At 34.2% G+C, this 25144-nt stretch overlaps 1 protein-coding gene, 1 long non-coding RNA gene and 1 pseudogene across 5 annotated transcripts in view; 2 read left to right on the top strand and 1 right to left on the bottom strand.

Annotated features, from left to right (window-relative positions):
* LOC124450442 (receptor-type tyrosine-protein phosphatase F-like) overlaps window positions 1-25144 on the top strand; it is a 63325-nt gene that overhangs the window by 18204 nt on the left and 19977 nt on the right. The gene's annotated exons all lie outside the window — the stretch shown is intronic.
* LOC124450503 lies at window positions 778-23179 on the bottom strand. The gene is made up of 3 exons (XR_006950019.1): window positions 23168-23179; window positions 17270-17272; window positions 778-864 (listed from the first exon to the last, which is right to left on the bottom strand). It is a non-coding gene; the product is annotated as an uncharacterized LOC124450503 (long non-coding RNA).
* LOC124450448 lies at window positions 2236-10125 on the top strand (annotated as a pseudogene).

A 25144-nucleotide genomic window follows, 5' to 3' on the forward strand; every position in this document is an offset into this window, starting at 1 on the left:
AATAATGATAATGATCTAAAATATACATAGCACGACCAAATTTGAGGGCTGACTACGAATTTTGTCAATATTTTAAATAGTACAGTATCAGTAATATTTTTCAATTGAATATATTAAATTGAGTACTAAGAACAAAAGTAATAAACAAAAGCAAATCGAAATTAATCGCGAGTTCGAAACAAACAATCCATGGCGGCCGTTGCCTCAAATTTCCGCCTCTGAACGATAGTGTAAAAAGTAAAACACTTCAAAGGACATTTCACAACAAAAATCCAAATTTTGAATTAAAAGGGAGATTTCATAACTACATGTCAGTATTTTCCGTCTAAAGATGATATGGGATGACTTAAGGGGGGAATACATGCTGTAACATATTCACACAGATTTTTTTTTTAATCTCACAAGGAACTTTTGTCTTTTCCAACACTTCAATCTACAAGTATTCCAGTTTACAACACAGTTTGGGGAATCCAGGATTATGGCAATAACAACTAAGTGAATCATAGTTGGATAAAACGGATCTTCAAACACTCGAAGATGTAAACGAGCAGTGCTCAAGCTTTTCTTCTTTTTCATGATTTGAATATTCTTTCTAAAGTGTCGTATGAAATGTTTGACTACGAAAATTACCCGTTAAAAACCAATCCATCCATGCTGATTGTATTTGTCCACCCGTTACTCGGTTTTATAATTAACCATTTATTTTTGGAAGTCGTAAAGAAAACACAAATTTCTTTGAAAAATGATATTTCGGTTCTCTTATAATGGTTAGTGTTTAGATTTTATTTATTGGGATTCGCATTGCTCCAGATATAGACACTTTGAATTATCGAGAAATACCTGCTGTAATAAGTTTTCTGTTATCTTTTGGAAATATCCAATATTTGAGTAATGTAAACAACCAAAAGCAACAGGTTTGTTAAACAGGTTTATTGGATTCAGTCGTGACAGAAAATTACATCGTTATCATGAAATTCATTGTTTTTGTGTCTAGTTTATGCAGATTAAAAACGTTGATTTAGGAAGCATGAAGTGGACTGGCTGACGAGTACAGTAGATTTTTGTTCGTATTACTTCGTATTTTGTTTGTATTCTATTGAGTGATATCACTCTATATGGATTATTTAAGGACTCAAGATTCTATATCAGACAGATAATAAAAACCTGATAATAAAATGTACAACGAGTGAAATAGTAATAAATATTAATAATTTAATAATACATTTATGTTTATAATTTTTAAAGGACATCAATTAAAGTCGGACGATGCGCGTAATCAACTACGCGTCACAGAAATTTATGGCGCCCACCCGAAAAATAATCACGGTTTGGCAGAAATTTTACCTGAAGTGGAAGGTTTAAAAAGAACTGCTGAAGTAAAATGAGCTGTCATTGTTGTCAGTGGCGTAGCTAGCGAAAAACATTTGGTCGGGCTCACGAGGCGCCACCATGGTTGGCGCCGAGCGAGAAAATTTTCCGAGTTTAGACTCCCTAGAACGTCGGAAACGGCTATCTTAGAAAGCAAATGCGTGATATTTATGCAGGAAATAGAACCATTTTGGTTATTTTAAATTGCCGAAGGATCTTATAGTAAAGCAGAGAAACAGTTCAAAAATAGTTGCAGTTGCAGATATGTGATTTATTATCTCAACACCACATACATAAATAGATACCTATGTACATCTTGTAAAGAAACTTTGACAAAAGAACCGAAAAAGGCTCAGATTTGTCATCAACAACTATCAAAAGTTGTGTTGAAATTGTCGTGCTGAAATGACAATCATCATTGACTGCATTAAAAAGTTCCCGGAAAAATTCTCACATGCCATGGACGTAAGACATCATCAGCTTGCTATCAGCCATATACGAATACCTATTTGTATAAGAAAGCAAGTCTTCGTGGTTTTTCAGTGAACTTCTTTACTACCTCATCATGTGTTGGCGTCTTCTTTCTCTGACAGTATGTCTTTGTGAATGAAAATCCTGCAAAGAGAACTAAAACGTCCTTGGCTCATAGTATTTCTAAGATAATTTTTTACCCTCTTCAAACAAGAAAATGACCTCTTAACTGAAGCACTTGTAATTGACAAAACCCCATTTATCTTTAACAGTTTTACAACTTCTGGAATACTAGATTGATAATGGAACTGAAAAATATATTTCAATAATTCATATCATGAATCACAGTGAAAGTCTTTATCTCTGTAAATAAAACAAAGTTGGCTAATTAGCATTGGTATGTCAAACATATCACCATAAACCTCCTTTAGAAGATTAATCTTTTCTGAGGGCACTTCACCTATCCACATCTTAAACACCCTAGGGTTAACAAGGTCAAAAATCTAAAACACTCCATATCCTGAAATCGCTCAGTCAGCATAGTCACAATTGTGTCAAGAATTTCAAAATACATTTGTTTTTAATTATGCCGTTGGTCATACCTGGTTACCGGTGGTCCCACTTTCTCAACAGCCAGGTCGTACACCTGACAATATTCTGTATCATTTCTCAGAGAAGCAACAAAGGCCTTGAATCTCTCAAACCTACTCATTCCATAATGAAAGTCAGTGTCCTTGTCTTGCAAGATAGAATAAAGTATGGATGACTGCTCAAGAATTCTCTGGAAAACATGTACCAAGAAACAAAACAAGAAGCCATTAAGGTAGCCAAGTAAACCAGTAACCTTACTTAACGTTTCATCATCCCAACCTATTGGATTATCAGTAAGATTTTCAAATATGTCTATCAGTTTCTCACAGTTAGAATGCAAGACATTGATGACATGAGCCCTATAATACCATCTTGTGTCACCAGGACTAGGAAACTAAAGCCTATGGGATGATAGTAAAGCTTTTCTTTTGGGGGGAATTGCTAGTAAAGGTGCAGAAAGCACTAATATTAACAAAGAAAATCTTAACAGGTGAGATGGAGGATGCAGCTTGACATAATACTAGATTTAGTCTATGGGCAGCACAGTGAACAACATGAGCATAAGGATAATCCTGCTGAACTTGAGCTTGAACACCATTGAGATGACCAGACATAACAGATGCACCATCATAAGTCTGTCCAATAAATTTCTCTTTCACATTATTATATTGACTTAACTTAACTTAACTGATGATATAGCAGTTGCAGTCCTATCACAACTAACATCAACAAACCCAAGCTGTCTTTCAATGACACTTTCCCTTTGTCCATTCGAACAATTACACTCAATTGTTCTTTGGTAGAAACATCAGTTGCCTCATCAACCTGTATAGTTAAGAAAGTGCAGAAATATATTTCCTTTAAAATCTCATCCTCTATTATCTTATCAAGACAATCAATCAAATCATTCTGAATATCAGGAGAGACTCCAGTAAAGCCCTCCCCAGAAGGTGGGTTTCAGCAAGCCTTCCATGTAATCGCCTTTCAAAACAGAATCCATCTTGGCAAAACTTTCAAGTAGCTCTCTATAATTTCCTCTATTCATGCTGCTACTAGATTCATCATGCCCCCTAAATGCAAGCTCTTGCCTAGACAAGTATAAAACAGCTTCTGTTATGGTTTTCAACATTTCCCTGTCTTGCCTTACCTCCTCGTTATGACGCTGAATCTCTTCACGTCCAGTTTGTGACATGAGACAGTCGATACGAGGCTGAAAACCGTAGGTCTTCCAGGTCTTGTAGGCTCCCATGTGCGATTTTGCCTTCTCATGCTTCTTACAATCGGATAAGAAATTCTTCATGTTTTTGAATCCCATCTGCGTCCATGAAGATGACGATCCAGGGCAAAATAAAAGACAAGGCCAACAGAAAAATGCATTCTTTTCTGAGCTACCACAAAGCCAATCTTTCTTCGAGTACCAACTTTCCTGAAAGCTTCTATTGCCTGTAGTCGCTTGTAAATTTGGAATTGGCCGCTGCTTTACGAGTATATTTCGCTCGCCTGATTGTCGAATAGAAAAGGGTTTCTTTTATAGTTCACTTATTATATCGATTTCATTAGCCGAAGCCATTGTAATGTAAGTTATCACGATTTCCGAACGTATATTTCGAAAGCTCAAAATTCCAGTCACGCTTTTGAAAATGAGCCCGAGTAGATGTTGTTAAACGTTTGAGTGTGGTTCACAGCTACTCTCAACCAATCAGATTACAGATATTCCCACTATAGATTTTATTACTTGGTCGGGCTGAATTTTCAGAGCCCGACTAGATGTTGCGAAATAGCGCATTTGAGTTTGCTCAGTTGCTGTCAACCAATCAGATTGCAGGTAATCCCACTATAGATTTTATTGTTTGGTCGGGCTGAATTTTCAGAGCCCGACTAAACTGCGTAATACCTGGCACTAGAAATGCACTAGTCATTGTTGCTAAGTAACGTTTAAAAATATGATAATTTTGCTAATAACGACGCAATTTGACAAATATTACACTAATAGACTGTGGATTATTCCAAAAAGAGTCGCAGAATTTAAAATTTTCGCAAATCCAATTTTAACGAAAACAAATTTTTCATTTTTGGGAAAATATTTGGTCGGGCTGGGCCCGACCAGCCAGACCGCTAGCTACGCCACTGATTGTTGTGAGCAGGTCATGTATGTATATGGAGTGCGCGTTCACTTAACGTCTCACATTATCGCACGGATATTGAAGCTCTCCTTTCTTCATTTACGTGGGAGGGGAGGGTGGGAACTGTGCAACAAACTTTAATCCTTATATTTTGAAAGTCAATTTTAATTGAAACTGGCGTATTCTTAATTCGATGTATGTTATTATGAAGGAAATCATTTTTTATTTCAGTGGTGGTTATTTGATATCTCTAATCTTGCAGATCGCGTTGATCTGTCCAAATGGTTTATGTATTTCAATGCAACTAAATGCTGTGTTGCTCTCTGGATCAGAGGTAAGTAAGCTCGTTTATAGCAAAAGTATAAGCGACAATTTTTCTGCATGCAAGCAAGAATATGACTCTTTACAATCACACGATTTTCCAAAATGTTGTAGATAAAGATTGAAATTGTTAGTCTACGTATGTAAACTACATACAATCTTTCATCAATGAGATCTCCAATTCAGCAACCCGTTTTTCAAACTTTGTCAGTTCTTTCAGATGCAACAAATCACATTAAAATATCGCAAGCGTAACTTCCGGTGAAACAGCGCACTTTTATTGGTTCAGAAACATTTTTCCATGTTCTTTACCCTTTCATAATGGACCAGTAGTCCATTACATGTATATTTTAAATAAACGTAAACAAACTTTGTGAAGCAAAAGGCAAAACGAAAAAAAAAAACAAAACAAAAACCATATACGAATGTGAGTCAAAGAAAGAACACTTGTAAATGGAGTTTTATTTTCTTGACGACACAATTTCAAACGATTTATTTTTTAAGATAGCAGAGAGAGTCGTGCTTGGCGTAAATCAAATTTGGGTGATAAAAATTAATGCCCAACAAAAGGCTTTAAATTGAGCCAAAAGTATAACAGTTTCAAAAATGGTATTTATTGTAGCGTTTTGTTTTTACCTCAGACATCTTTAGACAGTAACGTATATTATTGCATTCTTAATAGGATATGCTACTTATACGTAAATAATCATATTTACATAAGCTGTTAGAATATATCTAACAGCTTATGTAAATATGATTATTTAGCTCGATTACGTAGGGTGCGATAATGGTTACCTCTGTTTCCCAAATGCTTCAAAAATCTTGTGTCTAAATGACGTTTGCTTTGACACACATACGATGCGTTGCAGCTGCCACACTTGAATAAATACACAAATGTAAAACTCACCCCTTCCATTAGCCGCAAACCTATACCCTCACTGACCTCTTCACTAACTTCCACAGCTTCATTACACTTAGTTACAAACGTTCACTAGCTTTATGTGTATTTCATCAAATCTCTCTCGAAAATTTTTCCACATAGAACTCTAATTTACAAAAAAAAGTCTCGCAAAAAGCTGTTTTCTTTCCCGCATATATGACCAAATGACACGTCGCTTTCTCATTAACGCCTTTGATCCGAAACCTCAAGTCATAATTGTGCACCTGTTCGCTTCGTAATGGAGATATAAAGTCAACTTTTTAAAAATAGTTCGCATATTTTAGAAGTGTATAAATTACCAGCCAAATGGGTGAACATAAAGTTTGTCTTACATCAAAGTAAAGTGATGTCGAAATAAAGGACAACAAAAAGTGATACGGTTTTAACTTTGATAGCAGACAATACTATATAGAACACTTTTAACTTCAAGATCAGTAAATTTCAAAACCATTTTATTTTCAATTCTTTAAAATACAATGCTGGACTCAATTGTGTATCGCTTCAATTACCAAAACGGCCAAGGCGAAGCATTATTTTTCTCGTCATTTCTTGTTGTATTTGTGACGTGCGGCTGTCTTTGTGTCTATGGTGCAAACAAACACTTGAAGACAATAAACAAACAGCTTGTAATATGTCGTAAATTTTTGTTGTGTTGCCTAAAATTTGAATATTGGTGACAGAAAATTTTCCTCGTGACTACATGCCAGCATTATTTTATTCTAAGGGTTGGTGTTATTTTAATTGTTTTTCATGTACAATTAATCATTTTATCATTGCAAGTTTTTTAACTACTTCAATAATTTATTACACAAGTCAAGAAGCCTTTAAGTTCACAATTTTATCACATTATGATGCCTTAAAGTGGTTATATCACGAATTTTAGCCCCCCTTTTTTATTAGCTAAATCTAAAGACCTTGTTTCAGTGATTTTCAATCTGCAATCATAATTGAAATTGGATTGGTGAAAGTGATTTTACGGACGTTCAAAGTCACGATTTTCAGCATTTTTTTTTGCGAACTTTTTGATCGGTATGCGAATGAGTTGTGACGTAGATAGTTGAACACATATATCAACATGGCGTATTCTACTAGTAATCTTAATAAGAAACGCGGAGGAAAACGCTGTGTTGCTGGCGGACCTAATCAAATTAGTTGCGCCAATGATTCAAAAACAGAAGGAATGTCGATGCATCTGTTTCCTAAAAAAGAAACAGAGCCGCAAAGACATAGAAAATGGGTAAATTTTGTGCGTAAACATAGACCGGGTTTTGAGGCTTCCTCTACCTCGTGTCTGTGTTCTGCGCATTTGAAGATTCTTGTTTTGACCTTAATTTGAGCGTGCAAGTCAAGCTCAAAAGAAGGTTGAAGAAAGATGCTATCCCAACCATTGACGTGGCTGGGATTCCTGAACCATTACAGGACGAAATAACCGATCGAAAGCGCAGACAAGTAAGTTAACGCTTGTTTATGTTAATTTTTCTTTTGTCATATGTAAATTCGATATATGTTTTGTAGATTATTCCACATACTCTCCATAAGCCATCGCTGAAGGAAACATGTTCTCTCGATGAGGAAGTACCATCTACTAGTGATGGAGCTGAGCATGTTGAAGTATGCACTGGGGAAGCAAACGATTCGCCATTTGAAGAAGAACTACATGCAGTTGGTGAAGATATTTGTGAATCCCAGTCTCCATGTAAATCGTGCCATCGTCTTAAGAAAAAACTTACATCTTTACAAAAGACTTTAAGCTGGTATAAAAAGACAAAAGCATCTTTGAAGAAAAAGGCCCAGAAGTTGCAAAATGAATATCGACGCGAAATCAGGGAAAATCGTAATACATCCGTGGTTACCAGCATTGATATAGACGATGAAATGCAGGGGAGTGCTGATAAGCTTTTCGAAGAAGAATCATACATGGACTACTCCTCTTTCGAAGAGTCTAGTCAGAGTGAAGATTTAGATGAAGATACCACAAGTAATACAGTCAGGTATTTTATCTTATAAAGAATTAGATCTCTGTTGTATTTCATAATAATGAATTTTCTTAATCGTGTTACAGAATTGATGAAGGAGCAAGCTCGCATGAACAACCTATGTTCATGGTATTTTACATCTCATTGGTTGAGTTGTTTGAAAAATTTTGCTTTAACTGCAAGGCTGAAAATCCAAAAGTACACATTAAAAATATCGGTTCGATGGCCATTGTAGAGCAAAATTGTGGTAAATGTGTTGAAAAGAACTTTATGTGGAGAAGCCAACCTATGGTTTTGGGAAGATATCCAGCTGGAAACGTTATGACTAGTTTTGGTATATTGATGTCTGGTGTCAGTATAAGTCAAGCCATGCTGATGTTCAAGCACATGAATCTCTCAGCAAATAGTGTGTCCACTTATCATGTGCATCAACGCACCTTCTTGTTTCCAGCTATTCTGAAGCATTGGGAAAGCTATCAGTTGAAGTTAATTGAAGATGTGAAAAATAGTGATGCGGATTTCCAGACATGGTCAGGAGATGGACGCTTTGATTGTATGGGGCACAGTGCGAAATATGGAGTCTACACTATTTGGAGCAACACAACATCAAAGCTGGTTCATTTTGAATTGCTTCAGATATTATCGAATGATGAAAATCATTGTTTGTAGTGTTTTTACTTTCAATGATGGAAGCATTTTATTTTCAAACAGGCCAATGAAGTTGGTAGCAGTAATGCCATGGAACTGGAGGGAGCAAAAAGATCTTTTCAGTTTCTTGAGAAATCTGGGCTTACCATGGATGTTTTCATCAGTGACAGGCACAAAGGGATTGCAAAGTAGATCCGAAACGAAAAAAAAGAAGCAAAGCACTTTAATGATATCTGGCATGTAAATAAAAGTATTGCTAAACAACTTAAGATGGCAGGCAAAGAGAAAGGGTGTGAAATAATCAATGAATAGTTGGGTGGTATTCGCCGACATTTGTATTGGAGTGCTCAAACTACTATACTTGGCTTTGGAGAGCTTATCATTGCTAAATGGAAATCTACTGTGAGACACATGGCTAACAAGCATGATAACCACCCTGATGCATTATTCCCATCGTGTGCTCATGGTCAGATCCCAGAGCGGAAATGGATACCAATAGGTAACTTAAAATACTCAGCTAATGTGGAAATAGAATAGTACAAGGTTGTATGTCATACTATAGTCGCAACTCTACACATGAAACACAATTTCACAACCTTTTAGGAACTATTGCATATGATAAGATATGCTCTATCCTACTCAAGCCAAGCATTTTGAAAGACATCGGCAAACTTTCACCAGATGGCCAGACTAGTTGTCTTGAAGGCTTTCATTCCACCTTGAACCATTGGCATCCAAAAATGACTCATTTTTCATGGCTTGGAACATTTTGCAGGTCAGCATTTTAATGCCTTGAAATATATTTTCTCATCTGCTGCGGTATTTTTTTTATTTTCTTAATTTTTTCTTGATATACATGTTATTGCCATACTTCATTTCAATGAAAATGTTCATCGTGAGTCGAAAAAATCAAAGGATGGACAAGTGGTGTATAACATAAATTTCCCTAAGTATAAGTTGGGTGAGGAAGTAGTGCGGGAAGTGTCTGTGAAGCCATCTTATGGTATGCTAATTTTTAGAATGTTTTGTAGAATATGAGAATTGAAGCATCAGTAAGAAATTATTTTTCATATCAATTTGTAGAATATGTTGAACAAGTAAAGAATGTTCTTTTCATGTCTAATAAACAAGAACTTTCAACTATAATGGAAAGATATAGAGGAAAAGCACCCGAACCTTTGTGCAGCCAGTTTCCCACCAAACGATCCAAGGCTGAGGCAATAAAAAAATATGTTGCAAGGAACAAGCATGTCAGTCATGCACTTTATCCGTGCTGTAAGTATGGGATAATGGTATTGTTTACAATTATTTTAGGATGTAATGATCTGCATTTTTTCCTTAGTGGAACAGCAAAGACAGCAGTTACAAGACCTAACAGATGATGCAGATCAAATATTAAATAGCGCTGGGAATAAAAGTACTCGCAAATGTACTAAATGCAAAGCTCCAATGAAAGGACATCCTCGAGGTCAATGCTCCACTGAAAAAGAATAAATTGAAATTGGTAGATGATAGGGCAGTGGTCAGACATTGCTTGGAGCCTGTCTGGAATGGAGAAGTAAGGCACCTCCTTCCCACCACCAGCCTGAGGGTTCACCTTAGGCAAGTGATAGTACCCTCTAGCCTCCCTATCTGGGCACTGATATACACACCTTTCCTGATGATTACAGTATTAATATAACATTGAATGGTATGTATACTTGTCAGATTGAAGATGACTATCTAACTCGATTGTGCAACTAATTAATTTTCATGAATAATTTTTTTTATTGTAGTTTAATGCTCAACATGCCCTTTGCGGATGCAGTGCACTCAAGTGTGAAGACCTTGTAAGATAAGTTCATGTGGCTTGCTATTTTCCATTTTTACATTTATGCTATGATTTAATGCCATATAATTTTTCTTTTTTTTTTCCCAGACTGACATTGAAGAAAAGATTTTCTTTACCATATAATGCATCCATGTATCTCCTATTTGGTTTTCATCTAGGCATATTTCCTGACCATTCTAAACTCAGCAAAGAAGGCCAACAGTCTCTACAGTGCACAAGTTAAAAGACTATTCCATCATCGCCCCTCTGATGGTATGTAACCTTTTGTGTTACCACTTGGATATGCTTTCCGAATAAAGTGGTAAACACAAGCAGGTAAAGGCCGAGTATTCTCCCATCCCATAGACCCACAAAACCATCGCATCAACCATCTGTATGCCACAGCTCTCAAGTACCTGAAGTAAATAAAAAGGTTGGACTAATTATTGTTGATGAAACAATGTTGATGATAACATTCTTTCTCATACAATTTACAATCTTACATATTTAATGATTGTGATGCTTGGCGGCGATAAGCACGTCCATTCCTATCTCTCAATAGTGGCCCGACGTTTTCAAGGACAGCCTCATGAACTAAAGGCCCAAATTTGGCATGCTGTGTTATGCATGATATTTTCTCAATGCTGCCATCGAATGTCATTTTCTGCAAAGCTGGTCCAATTTCCTTACAGCATCTGTACTCTAATGCGCCTTCTAACAAATCGGTATGACAGCATTGACAATTACACCTGAAACGTGGGAGCATTCTGGTTTATAAAGTAACTTTATGTATATTACAAACAGGAGAAAACAACAACTTACCATTCACCAAGTGGAATTACGCCATCACTTCGTTGTTCTAATGTCGCAGGGAGAATTCCATCGGGATCATCTGGAGTATGCACTTCATCACCATCTCCTGCTAGCGGTTCATCGTCATATGCGAAGTCGTTTAAATGCTCGACATAACCCACGGATTCCGAGCTCGAATCAGATACGCATTCAGACATCGAATTCGAATTATCTCAGCACTGATTTGAGGCCATACTTTCCGGACAACTTGTTTTTTGATATTTTATTGAAAATACTGTCATTATTTGTTTTTAAGACAAGAAAAACGACAACAAAATCACCTTCTATAATATAATATTATATTGACGGAAACAGACGTGTTCAACTATTTACGTCACAAGTATCAATATGGCGTCGTAAAAAATTCGCAAATAGTACCCGACTTTGGAGGCAAAATTAAGCAACTTATATTTATCTGTTTAAGTCCAGCGACATGTCATAGCTCTTCAAATAATCCAAATTTTCAATTAAGCTCATAAAAAAGGGGGGCTAAAATTCGTGATATAACCACTTTAAAAATTACTGTGATGGTGAAAGGGAATGTAATATAACTGTTGATGATAATCATTTTCCTTCGAATATTTGTCCTGGTTTGGAGAAATATCTTTACTTTGAATATCAATGTAACGACACAAGTATGCCATACAGAAAAATTGGTCATCGTAAGTATTATAAAAGCAGATCAAATTTTGCTTTCTAATTTCCTTTCATCGTATGGCAAATATTTTTACACTATTTACATACTCAATTAAGCTCATAAAAAAGGGGGGCTAAAATTCGTGATATAACCACTTTAATAATATCAATTCTTCATTGTAAGAGGAATGAATGTAGTATTGGTAAAATTCATAGTTAAAAACTTAAAATATATGCATGAACGATATAATTTTTCATTTTGAGCACATCAATCTGTTTTAGCGTGTTTACCCACTTAATATTGTTATGCATTAGTATTATTTACCTAAAATAAACATATTTCTCTAAATTTTTGAAAATTTTATCTTCTAACAAGGTTTGTTAATCAAATCTCATCATCCTAATTTCCTATCATACGTATAAAGCAAGGATGTTACTCTACATTCGTACACAATTTGTTGTATTTAGGGCCTGAAATTTTGCTAATGATTGTCGGCAATATTGAATTTACTGTTGGTGAAGTTGATAGTCAAAAACGTAAAATACGTTATGGGAGCAATGTAATTTTTCGTCATTGAGCACTTGAAGTCATTAACTTGTTTTGCCGTGTTTGTTCACTTTAGATGCATTATTTGTGCTTCGTTGCTTCGTAGCTATAAACAGAGGTAATTCTACAAAATATCAAAAACTTTATCTTCTATAACATTGCTTCGTCAACCAACCACATCATCCAAATTTCCTAACACATTTAAAGTATTATTGTTGATTCGTAAAGAATAGGATTTGACGCAAATCAAATTCTATAAAATGTTGAATAACTGGGGCAGATGGCATGAGTGTTTGTATATACTCAATATGGCACTGTACATTTAAGGAAGCCGACAGCCTTGGTCAGCAGTTGCAAGTAAAACCTTGCGAAAGCCACAACTCTTTTGTTCGTCTGACTTGAACGTATCTTAATTTTTCTCTGCATGTGTAAGGTGTTTTTCTGCAGTCGCCATATTGTGTCCGTTTTTCAATTAATAAAAGAATAAAGGTAAGATAGTAAAACGGAGCTTTCTTTATCGTCGATGTCATGTTAACATTTAGTAATGTAAATTTTTTCTTCCACTGAGTTTCATTTACCACAATACCTCCATGCTTGATGTAGAATTCGAGACAGCTTATTACATTCATAATTTGAGTCATATATATTATTATATTTTTGCTCAAATCTCTAAACTAAATCAAAAACAAACCCTATTTCACTGTTCTGCAAATAATTTTGTTCTTCAGTGGAACTTGCAAAAAATAGAAAAGAAATCCGCTTGAGATTTTCGATTCTTATGAAGTATTCATTGTCAGTTAGTACTCCACGAATAACTGCAAACAAAGGAGTAACAACAATATTGAAAAAATGGAAAAAATTGCAAAATATTTCCATGATTTTCTGTGATATTTCTGTAAGTTTTTATAAAAGAATTTGAGCAATCTCAAGATAACGCTGAAAGCCAAAACTACTTAGCTGCCCTTAATATCGACGTTCATTTATATCGCGAGCACTTCCTCCCAATAGAAATAAAGCTCCGCTGTGTATGTAAAGTACATATCTAACACTAGTTTCATCATTATTTTTGGTCATTATTGTTTGAAATTTTTAATTTATTTAGTTAATTTTTCAACTGTAACTTTATGAATTTGTCAACTAAGTAATTTGGCTGTTTTATAGGTCCTAATGTGTTTAATTCGATGAAGTATAAAATTCGAATGAAAATGCAATACGGGTATAGCTAAAGAGACAATACGGGTATAGCTATACAGCTATAGAGGCGGCGTTACAAGAAATTGTAAAGTACTTTATGATTTCAAAGGTTAGGCCCAATTCAAACGTCGCATTTTACATGCGCCGAATCAAATGCGAGAATTATGTGCATGTAAAATGCGACGTTTGAATCAATTAAATTCGACGGATTTTAATTTAATGCGACTTTAGTCGCATATTCGACTGAGTTAGTCGAATATTCGACGGAAATTCGATGTTGATTCAAACGTCGCATTTTACATGAGCCGAATTTAATGCATAATTTATTTTAAGATATTTCTAAGCAAAAATCAATTATTTCCATGCTAAATGCCATGTGCAAAGTTGTAAAAACATGGCGGCGGCGAGTGATGGTAATGGCCCTTGTATTTCGTGCACAAGTTTAACAAAATACACTTGTTTAAAGTGCAAAAAATTTATATGTACAAGGAAAGTTTCCTCGAGATACACGAAATGTTTTTTTGAATCAGAATAAATACTCCAAACTTTCTTCCACCAGCCGGAATTTCTATCTTGTCTTCGACATGATCGATAAGGAGGGCTACGTATGAAGGCATTTTTTTGACCAATTAACGGTAGAAAAACATGGGAAATTTGCAGAAGTTGCCGTCTCGTTTCTAATAGTTTATTTACTGTAACATGCATCAATATTCGTCTTTTCCTATTAACACGAATCATGTTTGCAATGCATAAACTCAACATTTTCCTGTTCGCCATTTTAGGAAATTAGTACAAGAAAATGAATAAACTATGAAAAAGTGGAAGCATAACTATAATAAATGCGACTATTAAATTCGACGTCTGAATCAAACTACGCATAAAACTATTTTAGTCGACTAAAACTCAGATTTGATTCGGCGCATGTAAAATGCGACGTTTGAACCGGGCCTTATTTACGTGTATGATGAGGTAACGGGAAATTGAAATGAAATTACTAATGGGAAGCTCTGCATGCACAATTGTTTTCATATTCAGAGAAAGAATTTTAACATCGTCCGAGGTTCTTAATCTATTGTATCTAAAATAAATGATCTGCATTAAATTTAATTTGATCTCGCTTTCTTCGTTTCCTTAGCGCTATTCACTAAAAAGCATTTTTTATCGTTCAATAAATCTCTTGAAACACAAAAAGTTGAAATTTAGATTCAACTGAGTAAAAAGAATAAAGCATAAATTGAAAGATAACCAAGTTTCATATTTTAAAAAAATTATAACCACGTACATATATAATAGCTGCCATGGCTACCATTGAGAGAGCCATCATGCAGCCATATGAGACTAACTCGATCTATTTCTGAACAGTTTCTCTCGCTGCACAATTTTGCTAAAAAGAATTTTTTAGATAATGTTAGTATATTGCTCAAAAATATGTTTGATCGTGATCTGCTTGCATCAAAGATGTAATTGTGACGTAGTCATTGTCGGTCTAAATATAAATTTAAAGTCTTCTGTGATAACGTACATACATCCAACAATCAATTATAATTTAGAACTTTACTGTATATCCTTGGATCTATGCAATGATGAGTTTAATGATATGGTGGTTATTGTGGCTGTCATTTTGTAAAGGAATCACAATGAAAATGGGTTGGAATGAAGAGCTTGATTTCTGTGAGGAAGAATGGAAGAAATTTGTGGCGGATAAAATTGAAATCGATTCGAAATGCAACAATACTCGTACACGTTGTTGTGCTGAGGAGAAGAATTATCTTTTGGAACGATTTAAAATGTTTAGTGAAATATGTCCACTTGAAGGTAAAGTAAACAACAGTTCAGTTTGCAGTAAGTACAGAACATCAACTGGCCATGTACTTGGCAAACAATCACAGCACTTATATTACTGAGGTACTGTTTAATTTAAATAACGCTAATTAAAACCGTGTTCTTAGAAAGTGCATTAAAGTAAGGTACATAAAATAAATGGTTTAAACCCGTAAGGTACATGTTAAAGTACTCAACTCATTTGGATACACTAGCTTCAGAGCATTGACGCAGCATAATCTCTCGTTCATTATTATTCTGTCTAGTTACAAAAGCAAAAAAAGTATGACAGTAGAGTCAAAAATAGTAATTTTCTCAGTTATATTATATAGTCTGTATATTTATTGTCTATTTGGGTTTAACAAAGACTTTCGATTCAATAAGGATAGTTTGTAACATTTTGTGGCCAAATGAATCTCACTTTCTACTTGTTCTTTTTCTCTGGACAACTAGTTAAAGATAACTTATTTTTTTTAGGGACATGCGGATGCAGCTCGATTATATTGAACGTTACTGCTACGTTACTCAATTTTGGTTATTTTGGATACGCAGAATGGAAAGAACCAGAAGACTTCACATGTTCACATAAGTACATAAATGAAACAATAGAAAAGTTATATCTTAAACCTTTTGGTGGCTTTGGACTCGGACAACACAAAATCCCTTACAAGTATGTTTTATACGGTGGAAAAAATCACACTTGTTATGTTGTCATCAACGTGAACGAAGAAAGACAAGGTACATACAAGGCAGTTCATTTTAGTTTCTCCTGTGTCAGTTTAATTTATTGTGCACCATTTTGATTATAGTGCTTCATATTCAACTTTGGTCAAATCCATACGGCACTTTGACCTATATTTATTTCATAATGTACATATACTTTTATGTAAAATTTCTTTGCAATTGCAAAACTAATAGAATACATTCCCGGAATAGCCAAACATGTTTAATTCGTCATACATTTATGATAATGTAAACCTGTTTAAGGGCAAAAGCTCAATTCAAGGGTGTGTATTGGTTATATTTTTGCGTTTATTGATTTTATTCAGTAACGATCATATTGGAAGGTTTTTGTTGTTTGCTAAGGGGTGTGAGGGTTAGGGTTAAGGTGTTCATATATTGATCTATGCTTGTTAAGCTTTATTATTATAATACAATGGTGATGCAATCTCGATTGTCATTGGCTAAGAGCCTTCAAATAATTGTCAATATATTATCACCTTGAAAAACATTGAAAATTATCTGTAGGTGACGTAATTTTCTTTATGAGACAACTGTAAATAGAAGAAATATTTTGGTGGAATTATCTTCGAGATTTTCAAGTGTTTTACTCTGCTCAAATTATCGAGAATAAAGACGAAAAAAACACCAAAAGAGTTAAACTGTCAGTCCAGTGAGTTTTCATCGCGTATTTACTTGAAAAAGAAAAAAGCGAAGCGCAAAAATTTTTTCATCAAACTGCAGTCAGTGCTATCCCCCTCAGCTTTGTTTCAGTAGATATCCAATTGACCTCGGTCTGAATATTGTTTAACATCATGCTCAACTTCATCCAAAAATTGTTAAATATTTTTCACAGGAGAATGTTTACATTTCACTTCAGTAGAAATAAAGTTCATTTCTTATTAACCCTCTGTACAATATCTCTGTACATATTTGTATGCATCTCTTCTCTGCATGTATAAACCTGTATAAACCAGTAAAAAAGCCTCACGATTTTGTCTACGCCCTGGGCATGATATTTATTTAAAGTGTTTGGAATTTTAAACTGTGCAACTCTGGTACTTTTGTTATCAAGAGCACTATTTCACAGCACAACCTAAATGAACTCAACCAAAAAGAGTGTACAGCTTACAGAGTTCATAATTCAGTTTTACATTGAATTAGTTATTCCTTTTCTTCATGTTTGTATAATACTGACCTAAATCATCATTTTTTACTCGGCACAAATTTGTATTTAGTGTTCAGATAAACTTCCTTTTCATCAAAAACGAAAGACATGGGAGTTTATTCAGTTTAAGCTTCACAGATTAGTTAGCAAATTTGAAAAACCAGCTTCCAGCCAACAATCTTAAAAAACTGCAAAAGAAACAGATTCCATAGATGGCCCGATAAATCACTAAAAATGCGTAAACAAACCATAACTCTCCTTTTTCCATCGTAACAGACCGTGCGCCGTAAAATTTGTATTAATTAATTTTTTACACTTTTCAACTTGTTTGTAAAAGTTTTCTGTCTCCATGCCATTGAACTAAAATAAGTGGAACGCTACCTCAGGCCAATAATTGAGGCCATATCCTACGCCACACACTCGAGATTTTATCCAAGACACGCGCGTTTAATGTTTCGAGATCCTTTCGCGGAGTAATAAGGGATTGACTACACACTCGTGTCTGGGAAAAGTCTCGCGTGTCTGTGGTAAAATCACGGCTTTAAAAATAGCGTTCCATGTATTTTAGTTCAATGCTCCATGCTGAAAGCCTTAAATTGTTTTATACGCCATTATTTGTAAAATGACTCTCAACAGCAATTCAATGGTTTATTTAATTCTTTAGAAAGGTTGAATTATAAGATGGCTTTTTTTTGTAGTGTTTTTTCCTATATTGATAGAATTCAGTATGCTAAATTATTTTTGGTAAAGTCCTATTATTTATATATACATATTTTGTAGAGTGTGATATTTTCAATCATTTCTATCAAGTATCATTGTCCTTTTATAGATATGAGTGGATTTTTCATCAAACATGTTCAGTCAGGAATGTGTGTTCAATATATTACAGCACACATCCCTAGAGTCCTTTCATTACAGTTTACAGGGAATTGTTTTGGTGCGAAAAAAAAATTTAAATTTTTACCATCTGGCTCAATCTTGAAGCAGACTACAACAAGTTGTCTTGTGGGAGTAAGAAACGGAAGTCGTTTGATGTTACCTAATGAAAACTTTAATGGAGGATGCGGAGCCATCAATGCCATAACCCAAACATTTTGGGGTGGTCTATTCTATTCGCACTATTATAAATGTATAGTAAATCCAGGAAGTTGGTTCGGGGTGTTTCTGGCCAATTGTAAAAATGAAGAAAATCAGCGATTCAATTTTGGCAAGTGAGAATATTCATCCAGTTAACGTATATATACTTAAACTCTGATTAAAAGCCACTGCAAGGCCACAGATATAGGAATGGTGCCAGTGAAGTCACTGCCATCACACACTTCATTTTTATCAAATCAGATTTCATTTTACAGGAATTTAAAGATAAGCTTGTATAAATTTGTATTTACTTTTTTTTTGTGTGTCTTCTATAGGATCAGTAACATGTGCTGGGAAAAGTATATCGGACGTTAGTTGTTCTAATAATCAATATATGGTGATAAAAATTGCAGAATATCGTGGATTGCGAAAAGGAAGAATTTGTGGCTCCAGTTATGACCACAGTTGTAGTGTCGATGTAACATGTGACCTTAAAAATTACTGTGATGGTGAAAGAAAATGTAATATAACTGTTGATGATAATCATTTTCCTTCAAATATTTGTCCTGGTTTGGAGAAATATCTTTACTTTGAATATCAATGTAACTACACAAGTATGCCATACAGAAAAATTTGCAATCGTAAGTATTATACAAGCAGATTATATTTTGCTTATGATATAATTGTTTCGGGACAAGTTTTGACCTTAATGCGCAATGGTATTGTGCTCATTTTTATACTATGTACGTTATCAATTTAGAAAAGTATAAACAAATTTGAATTTTCGTCGGGTGTCTTTACCAGGCGTGCTTTGTTTATGCAGTTTTATCTCGTATGATTTAATTTAATGGCGAATTGTAAAAATTTGGATAGTGTTGTGGTTACGGACGAAATTTTGTCCTCAAAAAGGTATTGATTTCCTTTTCAATATAAATTGTCAGTTCTTAAATATTTCATTACATTTTTGTTCACTTTTGCTCAAATTATCGAGAATAAAGACGTAAAAACACCGAAAGTGTTAAACTGTCTGTCCAGAGACTTTTCATCGCGTATTTACAGGAAAAAGACGAAAGCGAACCGCAAAAATTTTGCAATCAGACTGCAGTCAGCGCTATACCCCTCGGCTTAGCTTTGGTAGATATCCAATTGACCTCAGTCTGAATATTGTTTAATATAATGCTCAACTTAATCCAAAATTTGTTAAATATTTATCACAGGAGAATGTTTACATATCACTTCAGTAGAAATAAATTTCCTTGTATATTAACTCTGTGTATAACATCCCTGTACATATTTCTATGCATCTCTCCCTGCACGCATAAACCTGTATAAACCTGTAAAAAAAGCCTCACGATTTTGTATAAGCCCTGGGAATGATATTTATTTGAAGTGTTTGGAATTTTAAATTGTGCAACTCTGGTATTCTTATTATCAAGAGCACTACTTCACAGCACAACTTAAATGAACTAAACCAAAAGAGAGTGTACAGCTTACAGAGTTCATAATTTAGTTTTACATTGAATTATATATTCCTTGTCTTCAAATTTGTATAATACTGACCTAAATCATCAACTTTTTCTAGGCACAAATTTGTATTCAGTATTCAGATAAACGTCCTTTTCATAAAAAACAAAAGACATGGGAGTTTATACAGTTTAATCTTCACAGATGAGTTGGCAAAGTTGAAAAACCAGCTTTCAGCCAACAATCTTAAAAAAATTAAAAAGAAAAAGATTCCATAGGTGGCCCAATAAGTCACTAAAATTGTTTAAACAAACGATAACTCTCCCCCTTCCATTGTAACAGATCGTGCGCCGTAAAATTTGTATTGATTCATTTTTTACACTTTTCAACTTGTTTGTAAAATTTTTCTGTCTCCATGCCATTGAACTAAAATACATGGAACGCTACCTCGGGCAAATAATTGAAGCCATTTCTTACGCCACACACGCGAGATTTTACCCAAGACGCGCGCGTTTAATGTTTCAAACTCTTTCGCGAAGTAATAAGTGATTGACTACACTCTCGTGTCTGGGAAAAGTCTCGGGTGTCTAGGGAAAAATCACGGCTTTAAAAATTATTAGGGTTTATATTACAGGTAGCGCTCCATGTATTTTAGTTCAATGCTCCATGCTGAAAGCCTAAAATTATTTTATACGCCATTATTTTTAAAATGACCCTCAACAGCAATTTGTTTATTGAATTCTTTAGAAAAGTTGAATTACAAGATGTCTTTTTTTGGAGTGTTTTTTCCTATATTGATAGAATTCAGTATGCTAAATTATTTTTGATAAAGTCCTATTATTTTATATACATACATTTTATAGAGTGTGATGTTTTCAATCATTTTTATCATATATCATTGTCCTTTTTCAGATATGGGTGGATTTTTTATCAAAAATGTTCAGTCAAGAAAATGTGTTTATGAATATTCTGGACATTTACTCGGGTTTACATGGAAGTGTTTTCACATAAAAGCTAATTTTAGATTTTTACAATCAGGCTCAATCATGAACATGCATACAAAAGATTGTCTTTCGAGTGGAGGCAACCGAATTTCTTTGCTGCGCTCTTATCTAAATTTAAATGGAGAATGCCGAGCCATCAATAATATAACCCAAACATTTTGGGGTGGTCTATTCCTTTTGCGCTCTAATAAATGTATAATAGCTTCAGAAGGATCTGGCTTCTTGGGACATGTCAGTTGTAAAAATGAAGAAGATCAGCGATTCAATTTTGGTAAGTGAGAATATTCACCCAGTTAGTTTATATTTACTTAAACTCTGATTAAAAGCCACTGCAAGGCCACAGATATAGGAATAGCGCCAGTAAAGTCACTGCCATCACACACTTCATTTTAATCAAATAAACTTTTATTTTACAAGAATTCACAAATAAGCTTGTATAAATTGGAATGTACTTATTTTTGTGTGTCTTCTATAGGATCAGTGACATGTGCTGGAAAAAATATATCCGACGTTAGTTGTTCTAATAATCAATATATGGTGATAAAAGTTGCAGAATATCGTGGACTGCGAAAAGGAAGCATTTGTGGCTTCAGTAATAACCAAAGTTGGAGTGTCGATGTAACATGTGACCTTAAAAATTACTGTGATGGTGAAAGAAAATGTAATATAACTGTTGACGATAATCATTTTCCTTCAAATATTTGTCCTGGTTTGGAGAAATATCTTTACTTTGAATATCAATGTAACTACACAAGTATGCCATACAGAAAAATTTGCAATCGTAAGTATTATACAAGCAGATTATATTTTGCTTATGATATAATTGTTTCGGGACAAGTTTTGACCTTAATGCGCAAAGGTATGGTGTTCATTTTTATAATATGTACGTTATCAATTTAGAAAAATTGAAACAAATTTGAATTTTCGTCTGGTATCTTCACCAAGCGTGGTCTGTTTATGCAGTTTTATCTCGTATGGTTTAATTTAGTGTCTTTAAATAATATGACATTTAAACTTGTGTCCTCAATATTTTGCTTCAGTTTAAAGGTTTGGTCAATTTTGTGTTTTTAGTTTGTTAATGCAAACTTTGTTCATGGAAACATCACTTATTCCAGTCACTTTGATTTACCAAATCTATTTCATTTTTAAAATATTTTGGTCATTCTATGTAGGCCAAAAGTGACATTTACAATTGGATTTTTATTCGTATTTTCATGAATTCCCACTACAGAATTTTCATATATACTGCATATATATACAAAGACATATTCATTACAATTCATATGAATTGGGAAACTAAACGCAGCGCTCACCTGTAAAAAACCAGTATTTGTTCTGGTTTCATTAATGATTCACAAACTCACTTGGACATATTTTGATGTGATTCGTGTTTACAACACAAAAGTAAAGTTCTCTGTTCAACTTATTTGTCTGCAGTTCATTGTCGACTTAAAAATTAAAATAAAAACAGTGCATACCAACTTTAACTCTAAATCTATAAGATACTGTGTCCATCGGAATGTGTGAAACATTTCTGGTTAAGTGCTTTCTGACTATAATTTTTTTTAAGTTATTTTCACCTTCTGTGTTTTTCTGATATTCTAACTCCGTGTATATACTTTATTCATTGACGGGATTTGACATATTTATGTTCATAAAACCATTTTTAAAAACACAGATTTCATTTTAAGATATGCGCCATGATCATTTTAAAGGAAAAAGTATTTTTGATTTGTGTAGTTATGGATGTACGCCTGTCTCACTCGAATCTTCCCAGTGAAGGTGTCGTGAATGTTATTACCAAGTTTCGAAACTTCACCATATGCAACAACAGTCTTTTGCATAAAATGAATACCATTATCTGTAAGCAACTTGGTTATCCTACCGCAGCATCTGTGAAAGGCTCAATGTCAATATCATCTTTCATACACCAATCTTTTATACCTGGAATTGTCAAATGTGATGCTCGAGTGAATGATCTATCTCAATGTGTTATCACTCAAAATAATGATTGCTCTCAATACTCGTACGTTACATGTAAGGATTCTTGTTCAATTTTTTGAATGTGTTAACGTATTGTAGGACACATTTGTATGACGTTAGAAAAAGTATTGAGCGAAGAATTTAAGGAATGAATGTGTTACTTTTGTGTTCGCAACTTACATCTGTCTTTGTTAAGCATCATGACTTACTCCTATCATCAAGACTTACGTCTGTCATCGTGGTGTCACTGTATTTTACGCTAGCTTAGAGAATTTCACAATTATTCTTTTACAAATATATCAAAATATAAACGATTGCTACTCACGGATAATGATTAATTCAGACAGGGTTGCTGCGAATAGTGAGGATTAAATTAATTTTATTCTTGCTAGTTCATTTCGTGCTTCAAAAAACGTCCAATTGCCATTGCTCTGCACGATGATTGACGTTCACTCTTTAATAGAATTTATATCGCTACCGTATTGCTGCTATTTGACAAGATACTTACGGTTTCTTGTCATAGCTAGCTTGATTCCAACTGGAATTTAACCTTAATAAAAGCATGCAAAATCAGTTGTATTCCTCAAGTACTTCTTGTGCTCTCTCTCTCTCTCTCTCTCTCTTTCTCTTTCTTCAGACAACAATTTTTAATTTTTGCAATGTTTTGTGAATGGAGAAAAACATGGGATTGCATCATTGCTCTCTATCAAATCAAACCAGTTCTAATGTTGTAATGAATTTCAACAAAATCCCTTTTCTATTTAAGGTCATGTTTGCGATAATCCTCTATTAAAAAACGCAGAAATATTCCATGATTCTTGGTTTACTGCCTTCCCAAAGAGTCGTAATGCTTCTAAAGCAAGAATATCCAGTGGTAGTTCATGGTGTGCTCCTGCTGCAGATGGCAGTTATTATCTTCAACTGAATTTCCCGAGTCTTTATACAGTTAACGTTATCGCTATCTTTGGTGACAGTTCAAGTTCAAGCTTTGTAACTAAATTTCACTTGCAGACAAACATTGATGGTGTGAACTGGAAATCTGAAAAAACCCAGAAGGTAACGGTAGAATTATCGAATTTGTATACTATAAATTTAATGAAAAATTTAAAAAAGGAATGAATTTATAAACTAAGTAAACTTTTAAATTGCTATTTATATACAAGCTTGTGTGCAGATGTTGATTCAGTGGTGTAGCCGGCACGCAAAATTGCTGGTTCTATGTAAATTTCAGATCATTATCATTATTCATTTCTTTAGAGATCCATAGTTTTTACAGTAAGTGAGCTCTGAAAAATTTACATATAGCACGACCAAATTTGTGGGCTAGCTACATCACTGTGTTGATTATCTTAGTTACTCCAGCACTACGGAAGAATCTTGAATTTGATTATAAAGTTTAAATTGTAGCGATGTCCATGATTTGAAGAGATACATAGACAATGCATAAACTACTCTCCTCTGGACAACGTTAAACAAACCTGGCTTTTCTCTAACCTTGCTCTGCAAATTCACGTAAATCAATTTTTTTTGTTTTATTCCAGATTTATCTAGGAAACAAAAATGGTTACAATGATGCGGCTATAGAAAAGTTTTCTGGTGGCCTTAAATCAAAAGCTTTGCGAATCTTTCCATTGAAATTTGTTGGTGCACCGTGTATACGAATTGAAATTTGTGGTGGAGGTAAGAGGTGAAAAAATTTACCAGATTTACTTTGTACTGTAAGCACTTTAATTACTCAGTATATAAAGGTTTTTTCTCTGAGATTTAATTAAATAAGTGTTAGTTGACAAGAGTGAACAATTTTCCATGAAGGCTGAAGTGTTAAGTTTTTTTCTGTAATGAAATAAACTTATTGAAACAAGCCTTTTCAACATGCAGTTAAGTTTAACACGTGTTATTGAAGAAAAAGCAGAAAGACTGATTTCATTTAAGGGCTACACATGATTCAATTTGTAGATTTTTCTTTTATCGTGCAGACTTACTCCCAGACAAACCAACAGATCTCATTGCAACCAAATCTGCATCGACGTACCTCGAGATATCATGGAAACATCCCAAAAACACTGGTGTGAAACTTGGTACAAATATCTCGAATCCTCTTACAAGATATCTATTGATTTTGCTGAAGGATACTATGATTGTTTTCAATAAAACTTTGGAGGTAACTGACAAAAAACCGTACAACATTACGAATATTGTTCCTTACGCAACATATACAGTTAATGTAACCGCTGGCAATTCTGAAGGCTTTGGTAGATCAACTACAGCTACTTTTAGAATAGCTGAAGATGGTGAGTTCATATCAGTTTTTGTGTATACATATCGTCTGTTATTGCATTGATGATTTTATTTTGTCCTGGACGACTTTCGAAAGCTCAAATCTTTTCTGGTCGACATTTATTTCAATCATGTTTTTCTAATAATGTATTA

This window comes from Xenia sp. Carnegie-2017, unplaced genomic scaffold (assembly GCF_021976095.1).
Source record: "Xenia sp. Carnegie-2017 unplaced genomic scaffold, XeniaSp_v1 HiC_scaffold_24, whole genome shotgun sequence".
NCBI lineage: Eukaryota > Metazoa > Cnidaria > Anthozoa > Malacalcyonacea > Xeniidae > Xenia > Xenia sp. Carnegie-2017.